We start from the raw sequence: 10,731 nt of genomic DNA on the forward strand, positions 1-10,731 counted from the left end.
TGAGAATTGTCTTGCCAATTGGCAATGTGTAAACTAGGGATAAAGGAAGGTGAATTTCCACTGGAAAAAGTAAAGGCGCGAAGATGGACTAAAAAAACTAATCAACTGAACGTAAAATGGGGAAAAATCAATTGTTTGCAAAAAAACAGAACTAATCAACTAAACGTAAAAAGGTAAAAAAATCAATAAACAGGTTTGTTCAAAATAATGTTATTTCATAGTCATCATCTTAAATAGAATCTAGATTTTCAACAATAATTTTCCAATTAAAAATAGCTATGAACAAAAATATAATATTTGCTAGTTTTCACTAAATTTACGGATAATAAAATAGCGTCATATTCCTTTACCAAACTGAATGTACAAAGATACATTTTAAAATAGAATTTAAATTAAATAGTCAAATCTTTCACAATTCAACACAATAACATATCTCAACAACTACACAGTTTGAACCCAAAGTTAGTAGGCAGTCTACTAACGTTGGTTTGAACCAACATCTTGGTTTTTGGAATAGTTCTAATTCTGCCAACCCATAATAATACAATAGCGCTCAACACACACACACACACACTCATACGTTCACATGATACAAGGCACTAATATTTCTATATCTTAATGAAGATTAAAAAGGAAGCTCTAGTTTAGATTTATCAGCACCTAAACGAGTTTGATTGTTGAAAAGAGGAAGACTCAGATCCGGTTGCACAAAAGTCTGTTAACTTTTAATCCCGATTAAATGTCATGAGAAACAACCAGAGAAGCCTTCTACTCTGATTGGTTCTCATGGAATTCAATCAGGATTTGAATTTAACAGGTTTTTGTGCAACCTGTAAAACCTCACTCACTAAATTATTGTGTGCGTAAGACATTTTACCATCAATTTATATTAATTGATTTATTTCTGGAACACTGTTATCATGATAAACAATGCTGATATCAGAGTGATCCTATTCAATATCATTTTTCATCATTATCTCATGAATGACAACGTGAGGATTTATTGTGAATTGTTAACATAATTAATTGAAACATAATAAATAACCTTTATTCATCACAAGTAGGTGAGCCGGTTGCACAAGCCGGTTAAATTTTAACCGTGATTAGTTTCACGAGAACCAATCAGAGAAGCCGTCTTATCAATAAGACCTTCTCTGGTTGTGTCTTGTGAAATCATCGCGGTTAAAATTTAACCGGCTTCTGTGCAACAGGGCATAAGTGCTGATTTACACTTGAGAATATTCTTGAAAAGTTGAAACTAGCTGTGATGAAATAAAGAGTAGGATACTTGATAATTTTTATTGTGCTTCATTAGCCTTAAAACGAAAAGTGAATAAAATAATTTATTACGCTTATTTATGTTCAGCATACTTAGAATAATACGAAATTATAAGATTTTTGAAACTATATCGTTAATTAAACAATACTTTTCAGATTAAAAATAATTTTAAAACGATTTATGGAAAACTATAGTGCTAGTTTAACATTATTTTTAGAGTAAGATTTGATGAATCTTTTATTTTCGGTGTTACATTTTTATAAGAAGCGGTCCGCTGGAGCTAACCATTTTGCCTCACTTGCTTAAAGGGACGTTCACATTATTCAAGTTTACTTGAATTCAAGTTCTTTATAAAATTGCAAACTTGAAGTCAAGTTTACAAGGACAGTAACTTGAATCCACTCTACAAATGTATACCCTTCAAGTTTTGAAAATATGTTTGACTTATGGATTTAACATGGATCTTCGAGGTACAATACAGCCTACAAATGGGAAAATGAGTTAGAATACTTGCCAGTCAATGTAGAATGTAGTATAAAAACAAACTAGATGAAAAATTATAATTTAAGTAAGTATTTTTTTTTAATTGAGTATGAATTTCAAGTGCCAAAAAATCTATATAACAAACATTATTCCAAGGCCTGGTTGCACAAAAGATGTTTGAATTTTAATCGTGATTAATTCCACGAGAACCAATCAGAGAATCCGTCTTATCAAAAACGCCTTCCCTTATTGGTTCTCGTGAAATTAATCACGGTTAAAATTTAACCGGCTTTTGTGCAACCGGCACTAAGAGTATTAAAATTAAGAAGAAAACTTTGAGATTGATTAGATTTTTCAAATCATAAATGTATACTTTGTAGTTATAAATGATAACTTGAATTCAAGTAAATTTGACTTCAAATTTTCAAAATCTCCCATTCAACTCAAACGTTAAAACATTGAAGTCAAGTAAACTGCATATGTAAACGCCCCTAACACTTGAGTTAGTAAATTTGACTTCAAATTTTCACAATCACCCATTCAACTCAAACGTTAAAACCTTGAATTCAGGTAACTTGACTAATATAACGCCCCTAAACAGTTAACTTTACTTAGTTGTTACAAACTTGTTACAATATATCCAAGAACAATATTTAGAGCTAAAGCGACTGTTCAAATTCCTAGATACATCCACGATATCTTCTGATAGTGAAACTAGGTTTAAAAATAGAGGGAAAAAATAGCATAAGAAGATATCCCATGGTATAGGTCGTTCATATTCCAAATTTCAAGCCGATTACTGTCGACTACTGTTTTGGGCCGGGTGAGAGTGTAAGAACGACATAGTATATCCAGTTGAAGAAACACATCGATATTTTTACCCTCCTTTTGAAATCTACCAGATTAAACGGAACTTGGCAAACACAAATAAACAAAGTTATGTTTGATCTGATAGAATTTATCGACAAAAAATCGATGTATGTGTAACTATTCTAAAGCTGCGTTTACACCAAAGTTATTAACAAAATGTTTATTTTTCCTTCCTTATAGATTCTATTAGATTCAACGGAGCTTAACAAACGCATATGCACATCATGTGTACGATAAGTTATGTTCAATCTAATAGAATCTATAAGAACAGAAAAATTAACATTTTGTTGATAACTTTGGTGTAAACGCAGCTAAAGAGTCTACCACGTCACATAACTTCACCAAAAACAACTAGGACTATGGGCTTGAGTTAACAGTGGAATTTGGAACGAGTTAACAGTGGAATTTAGAACGAGTTAACAGTGGAATTTGGAACGAGTTAACAGTGGAAATTGGAACATAAACGCCCTATACCATGGGACATCTTAAGCTATATTTTCTCTATGGTTCAAGTCTATGAGTGACCTTCTAGGTATAACAACGTGACGTCACTTATGAAATTTGAGCAAATACTTGGCAACTAGATTCAACTCCATACGTCGGCCGAATATCTCTTTTGAGCCTCCATTTTCTTGAGATAAGTGTTGGCCTGTGCTTCCTCCATGTTGCCCTTCTCCTTGATAACACTCACTACAATGTTGTGCACGTCTCTCGCCATATTCTTTGCATCACTGCAAACAAAACAAAAAATACATTTTAGAAAATCTGGTGTGACGCACTCACACAACTTTCCTTGCCGTTATGAAAATTGATCACCTGACACTAGTGTTCCCGCGCATCTCAAGTCTACTTATAAACAAAGATCTTAGCCAGCTGGTGACAGGACAATAACGTTGCAGACACATAAAATCTGCTATCTCTTCATAGTGAATGATTTAATAGAATCAACAGTTGCCAACAGTTTGCAATTGGATAATCCACATTTTTTCGAATTTCAAGCTTATTTTAAATTTAGGTGAAAATGTTACTGGACATTAATTGCAGAGATTTTCATGCTCTATCTATTCCACTCAAATTTTTTTGTTTAAATTGTATCTGAAGCCTGATAATTGGGAATCTAAAATCAAACTTTGCATAGATGGGGCGGAGCTCATGAAATTTTTACAGATATGGGACTTGTGGCAGTTGATAGAGCTAATCAATGACTATTTTAAGTATGAATTTAAACAAAATCGTTGGAGCCGTTTTCGAGAAAATCGCGAAAACCCTGTTTTCGACAACATTTTCTCCATTTTATCCGCCATCTTGAATTGAATTTGATCGAAATTGTTCGTGTCGGATCCTATATTGTAAGGACCTTAACTTCCAAATTTCAAGTCATTCCGATAATTGGGAGATGAGATATCGTGTACACAGACGCACATGCACTCATATATACACACACACACACACACACACACACACACACACACACACACACACACACACACTTATGGTAATATTCTTATACCTACTTATGGTAATACGGCAAGGAAAGTAAAATCAGACTATAGAATTATTCATCATAAATCAGCTGACAAGTGATTACACAGATGTGTGGAGAAGCCAGTCTTTTGCTGTATTTCCATAAGGTCTATAGTTTCAATCAGGTACTTGTGGATGAGAATACTGCGTGAGGTCTACTGTTCACATAACTACTAGTATTGCAATTTAAAATGATTCAAAAGTATAAAAAGTATAAACTCAACCTCCCCGATTAAAACATAATTGAACATAACCTTTTAGGTTATGTAGACAAATTGAAATCTACCTAATCTGAGATTCCCTCCCTGTTCTGGTCGACGACGGCATTTGCGCACAAACGAAAACCCAGCTTAAGGCGTTGAAAACTTGAGTATACTAGGCTGCTTAATCGGGGTTTGAATAATAGTAAATGATTACTAATTTAATAATGAAATCAAAATATCTTACCCGCACACATACAGATGACCATTATTTTCGCCGATAACATTCCATATTCTTCTTTATTCTTCTCCACAAATGAGTGACATACTGTTTCTGTTCTGCTCTCTTGCGAACGCCACATACAACTGAAAATAAAACAAGTTTAGTAAAAGTGTTCATTTTTTTTTACTGAAACAAGGTTTATTGAGTTTTAGCATAGAGAAACAATAGCGTAAGTAGATATCCCATGGTATAGGGCGTTTTATGTCGCAACTTTTACTGTTATCTCAAGCAAGCCATTACTGTCGATTATTGTGATTTTTACTGTTTTGGCCGGGTGAGATTGTATGATGGCACAATATGAGAGACTGACAGCGTCACATAGCTTTATGGGAAAGAACTACGTGGACTATCGGCTTGAGATAACATAAAAAGTTACGACTAAACACCTATACCATGGGATATCTACTTATGCTATTGTTTCTCTATGGTTTTAGTTTCAGCTAGAGACACAATAACAAAGATAAGTCTAAGGTTGGTCATTCACGGTAGGACAAGCATGATGAACATGTGTGTACATGCATGTCCATCAAGCACACACACATGTCGTTATACATAGATTGAGTCATCACAGCGAAAGGCTTTGAACAAAATTTTTTGGGGTTAGAGTTTTGTATCTTCGATGTTTTGTTTTTTTTCTTTGCTACTCACTCTATTTGAGGTCAAACGATTTTCATTTATTTATTAAAAAGATACAATATGTCAGAGCACACATGTTGTTTTTATATCAAATCAAAAAAGGTACTGTAGTGAGGTCCATGTTATAATGGCAGTGTAGAAAGATAGGAGAAAAACGTTGCCGAACCTCTGTCTTGTCAATGCCTTCTATAGACGGTAGCAGATACAGGTTTATTGATGTAATATTAACTGTTCATTTTCGTTAAAAATAATCAATTATATTTTATTAGGCAAGAAATCATATTTTTCAATAGTTTCATAATGAATTTACATGATTAAGATTAACTATTTTGTTAATTATTAATTCTATATTGTTAAAAGACGATCTGACACAGAGCAAAGCTAGAAAGAGATAGCGCTATCCGCTTTGTTGAATGAAAGTAAAGGACAGCAATACAATTGCTTATCAAACACCGCCATTATAACGTGGACCTTACTACAGTAATTTATTGTGGGAGAGAAGTAGCTCAGGGTTATCCTTATTTCTTCTTTTCCAATCATTTCGATAACTATCCGTAATAATATGTGATATTTGTTGCAATTAATAATAATAATAATTATTATTATACTGTATTATTTATTTATTTATTTATTCACAATACCTTGAGCGTTCCACTGGCAACATACTCCTCAAGTTCCTCTTGATAAAATGTAGTCCTCGGATTTTTTCGGCAACCGAAGTATAAAATTGTGTCACAACAGGCTTTCCTGAAATCATTATCATCATTTTTTGTTTATAGATATACACACTAATAGCTACTATCATTCTAAATAAATTATACAATATAAATACAAATTGATAATCATTGTCAATATAAGTAGTTAGTCTCCTAATCACCTAACAAACATTCAAACTACATGAACATGTCTTTGATTGTTTTAAATTTCAAGGCCCGGTTGCACAACAGCCGTTAATTTTAACCGTGATTAATTCCACGAGAACCAATCAGAGAGCCGTCTTTTCAAAAACGTATTCTCTGATTGGTTCTCGTGGAATGAATCACGGTAAAATTAACCGGCTGTTGTGCAACAGGCACTGAGACTTCAATTTTACAATTTTTATTAATTTTGACTATAATTTTAAGACTATACCGACCTCCCGTTCGGTAGTGTTAATGGAAAATTGATTCTTTGATATCCTTTCCAAATAATCTGTTGAAAGGTCATCTGTTTTGAGAGTTGTCTTTAGAAACAAAAATCAAAAATACCTGTTCATGAAAATTTTTGTTGCAAAGATTTTTACTTTGAAAAAAATGTTTCTTTGATATCCTTTCCCAATTCACGTCAATTTATGGTGTTAACTCAAGCCAATTACTGTCGACTACTGTCTATTATTGCTGTTTTGTTGAGGTGAGAGTGTAAGAACGACACAGTATGAGAGACTACCAGCGTCACATAGATTAACCAAAAATAATCAACTACCAGGACTATCGGCTTGAGTTGACGGTAAAATTTGAAACATAAACGCCCTACACCATGGGATATCTTCTTATACTATCTTTTATTTAGGGTAAAAGATTCTCATATTGCACTTCTTACCAGAATGTTTGTGTAATCTTATGATGTCTAATGATAACTCCCAAACACAGCATAAATCCAATAAAACAGCCTGACATATAATATGAGAAGCATATAAATATGCCTCCAAGAGTGTATGAATACATTCTCAGTTCTCAAACTGGATTCATCCACATTTTATTATTCAGAACAACTCGTTGGTGGCTCGTAACGTTGGAGTAAGTGATAACGCGCCGGCTAATAATCAAGAGAACCGATTCGAATCTCGACCGGGGCAAAAGTTTTTGCCACAGCACAATCACATAGATACGGCCATCCCGTCTGTCGGAGGAGACGATAAGCCATTGATCCAAGTACCTAAAAGTAGTCGTCATCTCTCATCATCATCCCTCTCACTCATTACCCACGCACAAGCCTAAGAGCTTATGGGCATCCCCTCAGTATTATTGACCGAGCGAAGTGAGGTCTAAGATTCAAGTCGACGGTTTGGCATTTCTCTTAATGTTTATATGTTGCGCGTTTACGGCGAAACGCGTTAATAGATTTTCATGAAATATGTTCCTTTTTAAATTGCGCATCGACGTATATACAAGGTTTTTGGATATTTTGCATTTCAAGGATAATATAAAAGGAAAAAGGAGCCTCTTTCGTATGCCAATATTAGAGTAAAAATCTATACATAGAAAAGCGAAATGGCACTCACTCACTCGCAGAACTAAAAATCTACCGGACCAAAAACTTTCAAATTTGGTAGGTATGTTCAGTTGGCCCTTTAGAGGCGCACTAAGAACGGATTTGTAAAAATTTCAACTCTAAGGGTGGTTTTTAAGGTTCAAGTTCGTCTTTTAGCATGGTGTATATTCTTCTTATTCCAATATCTTAATTATAATAAATTGTAATGTCCATACCATATGATAATATAGAACTATAATCTAGAGAGAGTACCTCTTCGAAACAGTTGTTAACTGGTAACCAAAATAATAATTTAAGGGTTGGCATTAAGTTGAGTTGACTTTGTTAGGTTGGCACCAAGTTGAAGATTGAAATGCATTTATCGCGGAAAAATTGATTGGGCACCGCTACTTCAATCAGAGCTATTCCTGGGAAAATTATATTACTAGCCGTCAGGCTCGCTTCGCTTGCCATATCCGTTAGCCAGACGTTTATTCTGGACCCCCGACTGGATCGTCCTAACATATGATAGGATATAACATATATACATATGAAATATGACATAACATTTCGAATTTGGTTGAAAGCGAAGCGAGCCTGCCGATCTCATTCTTGGACGATCCAGTCGGGGGTCTAGGGGGCGGAGCCCCCTGGCTAGACGGATATGGCGAGCGAAGCGAGCCTGACGACTAGTCAGACTATACAATTATTCATCATAAATCAGCTGACAAGTGATTACACAGATGTGTGGAGAAGCCAGTCTATTGCTGTATTTCCATACTGCAATACTGCGTGAGGTCTACTGTTTACAGAACTACTAGTTATTATTAAACATTTGCTCGTTTTGTCTAACCCCAGCTCAAGAGCATCTGTGAATAATGGACCTGAAAGATCAAATATGAAACTAAGGATGTAATCTCACATTGAATGCGTTTATGTGCAAATGCACGTCAGATCATGCATGAGCCGAAAAACAAAATTTGAAAAGTACCATTGGAACACGTTGTGACTTGCATATAGCTGCTCACACTGAACGCAAACAGCAAGTGCAAGCGTTCAGTGTCAGTGTTCCCATTGCTCTCTCCAGATTTTGTTTCTCATCTGCACGCTCGATCATGCATAACCAAGCTTGCACTTGCACATATACGAATTCAATATGAACACATCCTAGTAGTAATTATAAACAAAGAGGCTGATGCTTACCCTCTTTCCTGTACAAATCTCGTTCTTGGATGAAACCTCGGAAGGGAGCCAGTCCTGTGCCCGGACCAATCATTATTATCGGCGTTTGGGGACGTGTAGGCAGTCTGGAAATTAGAACAAAATTCGAATTAATCAACAAACAAACAATATAAGATGATAAATTTCAAAGCAGATTAAAGTTTATTTAATGAAGCTTCCAGTTTGCTTGAATTCCCGTAAGTGAGGAACAAGATCTTCCGATGATAGTACACTACTCGGTTTGAAACACACCGATTTCTCGCCGACACGACACAACAGAATGTTCTGCAATTAATTGATACGTCAACCCAATCAGTCAGTCAGAGAACATTCAGTCCTTTATGTAGTTATATTTACTGTAACTGTTGTGTAATTGTTTATTGCTCATCTATTTCACTATCCATGACTAACTGCAAGTTAATAATCCGTTTTGAACTATTTTTGACGACACTACAGTCTAATTTTTTAAAACCATGGATTTAAAAATCCAAAAGCGCTCCACATGTGATTACTAGTTTTTAATAACTAATATTCAATAATTAGACTGTAGTGTCGTCATAAATATTTCAAAAGGACCAATTGTTTCTACACATTGTATTTTTGTGTCTTGTGAATCAATTGAAATTGACGTGTTGTCGAGAAATCGGTAAGTTGTGAAAATGGACGGCCAATAATATTTCAAACATATTACTATATTTGTCCAAGATTTATTACGATATGATGTGAGAAAATAATATATTTTCAGCCTCAATTTTTTTCAAACAAAGATGTTAATCGAGTGTAATACCGTCAAGTTTCTGTTGCTGTGAAAAAGTTTAGTCGATACAGTATCATATTCTATACCGTATTTAATGTTATTTCTAAAGTTATAAAATAATTCTAAATAATACCAGCATATTGCCATTTAAAATCAAACCTAATCTCTAATTAACTTTATCCTGGCCTATTCTCACTAATCCCCGATTAGTGTGCAACTAACTATCAGCCTGCAATGAAAACTCAACCTACTTCCCATTTCTTAGTATCTCAAGGACTGGTCAAAATTTTCTGAACTGTTGTGGAGGTAATGATGTGGTTCGTGTATATCTATAACATAATAAAGGAAAGAATTGGCTTATACACGTGCGGAATAGGAAAATCACGAATGACGCATCATCACGTATGAACTTCTCAACTGATTAACTTGAAATTTAGCATATAGATTCCTAATTTACCGAGGATGATTATAGGCCTATTTTCAGTTCTTCAAGATTTCAGTTTGTCAAGTGCTTTAAACAGACACTTGCGGAGTAAGTATCACCTGCTTGTCTATATTAAATGAAAACGACTACGGATTACTGTTTTGACAATATCTAATGTTTTTCACTTGAAACTGGTCAAAATAGCTGCTGGAAAAACTGAAATCTTGTCGAACTGATCTACTCCCAATATTTTTATTACTGTTCTGACAATATCTAGTTTGTTTCACTTAATACTGGTCAAAATAAAAATGGCAAACTGAAAACTTTTCTCAAACTTCCAAAAATGTGAGGGGTGAAGTACATTTATGGAAATGCGCTTTAGCCAATAACTACTCACTTGAACTGTGACTTCCTGATGAAGACTGGCACGAGGGCCGTAGAGGGCGGAGGAGGGGTCTGTGATTCACCTTCAGCGGGAGGGGGGGCGGAGACCGGAGATGGCTTCTTGTCGGCCAACCAGCAAGTGGCCACACCCTTGTTCAGGCGACCTGTCGGTGTCTTGTATTCCACTCGAACAGCTGTTATGTGCACTGTTGTCGGGTGCAGCTGTTAAACAACAATAAAACAACAAATTAACAGGAATTAGGCCCGCCGCCAAGTAGACCCACGTTAATCCATGAAAAGCAACCCACGCCGTGGGATGTTTTGTAAACCATTGCTACAGAATTATTCATAATCAATCAGCTGACAAGTAGACTATTCATTGCAGTATTACACAGATGTCTAGAGAGGCCTAGCAATGGTTTACAAAACATCACACGGCGT

General features: G+C 35.1%; 1 pseudogene; it reads right to left on the minus strand.

Annotated features, from left to right (window-relative positions):
* Positions 1-3,020: 3,020 nt before the first annotated feature.
* Positions 3,021-10,512, minus strand: LOC120356249 (annotated as a pseudogene).
* Positions 10,513-10,731: the final 219 nt, after the last annotated feature.

The sequence above is a fragment of the Nilaparvata lugens genome, unplaced genomic scaffold (genome assembly GCF_014356525.2).
Source record: "Nilaparvata lugens isolate BPH unplaced genomic scaffold, ASM1435652v1 scaffold6263, whole genome shotgun sequence".
In the NCBI taxonomy this organism is placed as follows: Eukaryota; Metazoa; Arthropoda; class Insecta; order Hemiptera; family Delphacidae; genus Nilaparvata; species Nilaparvata lugens.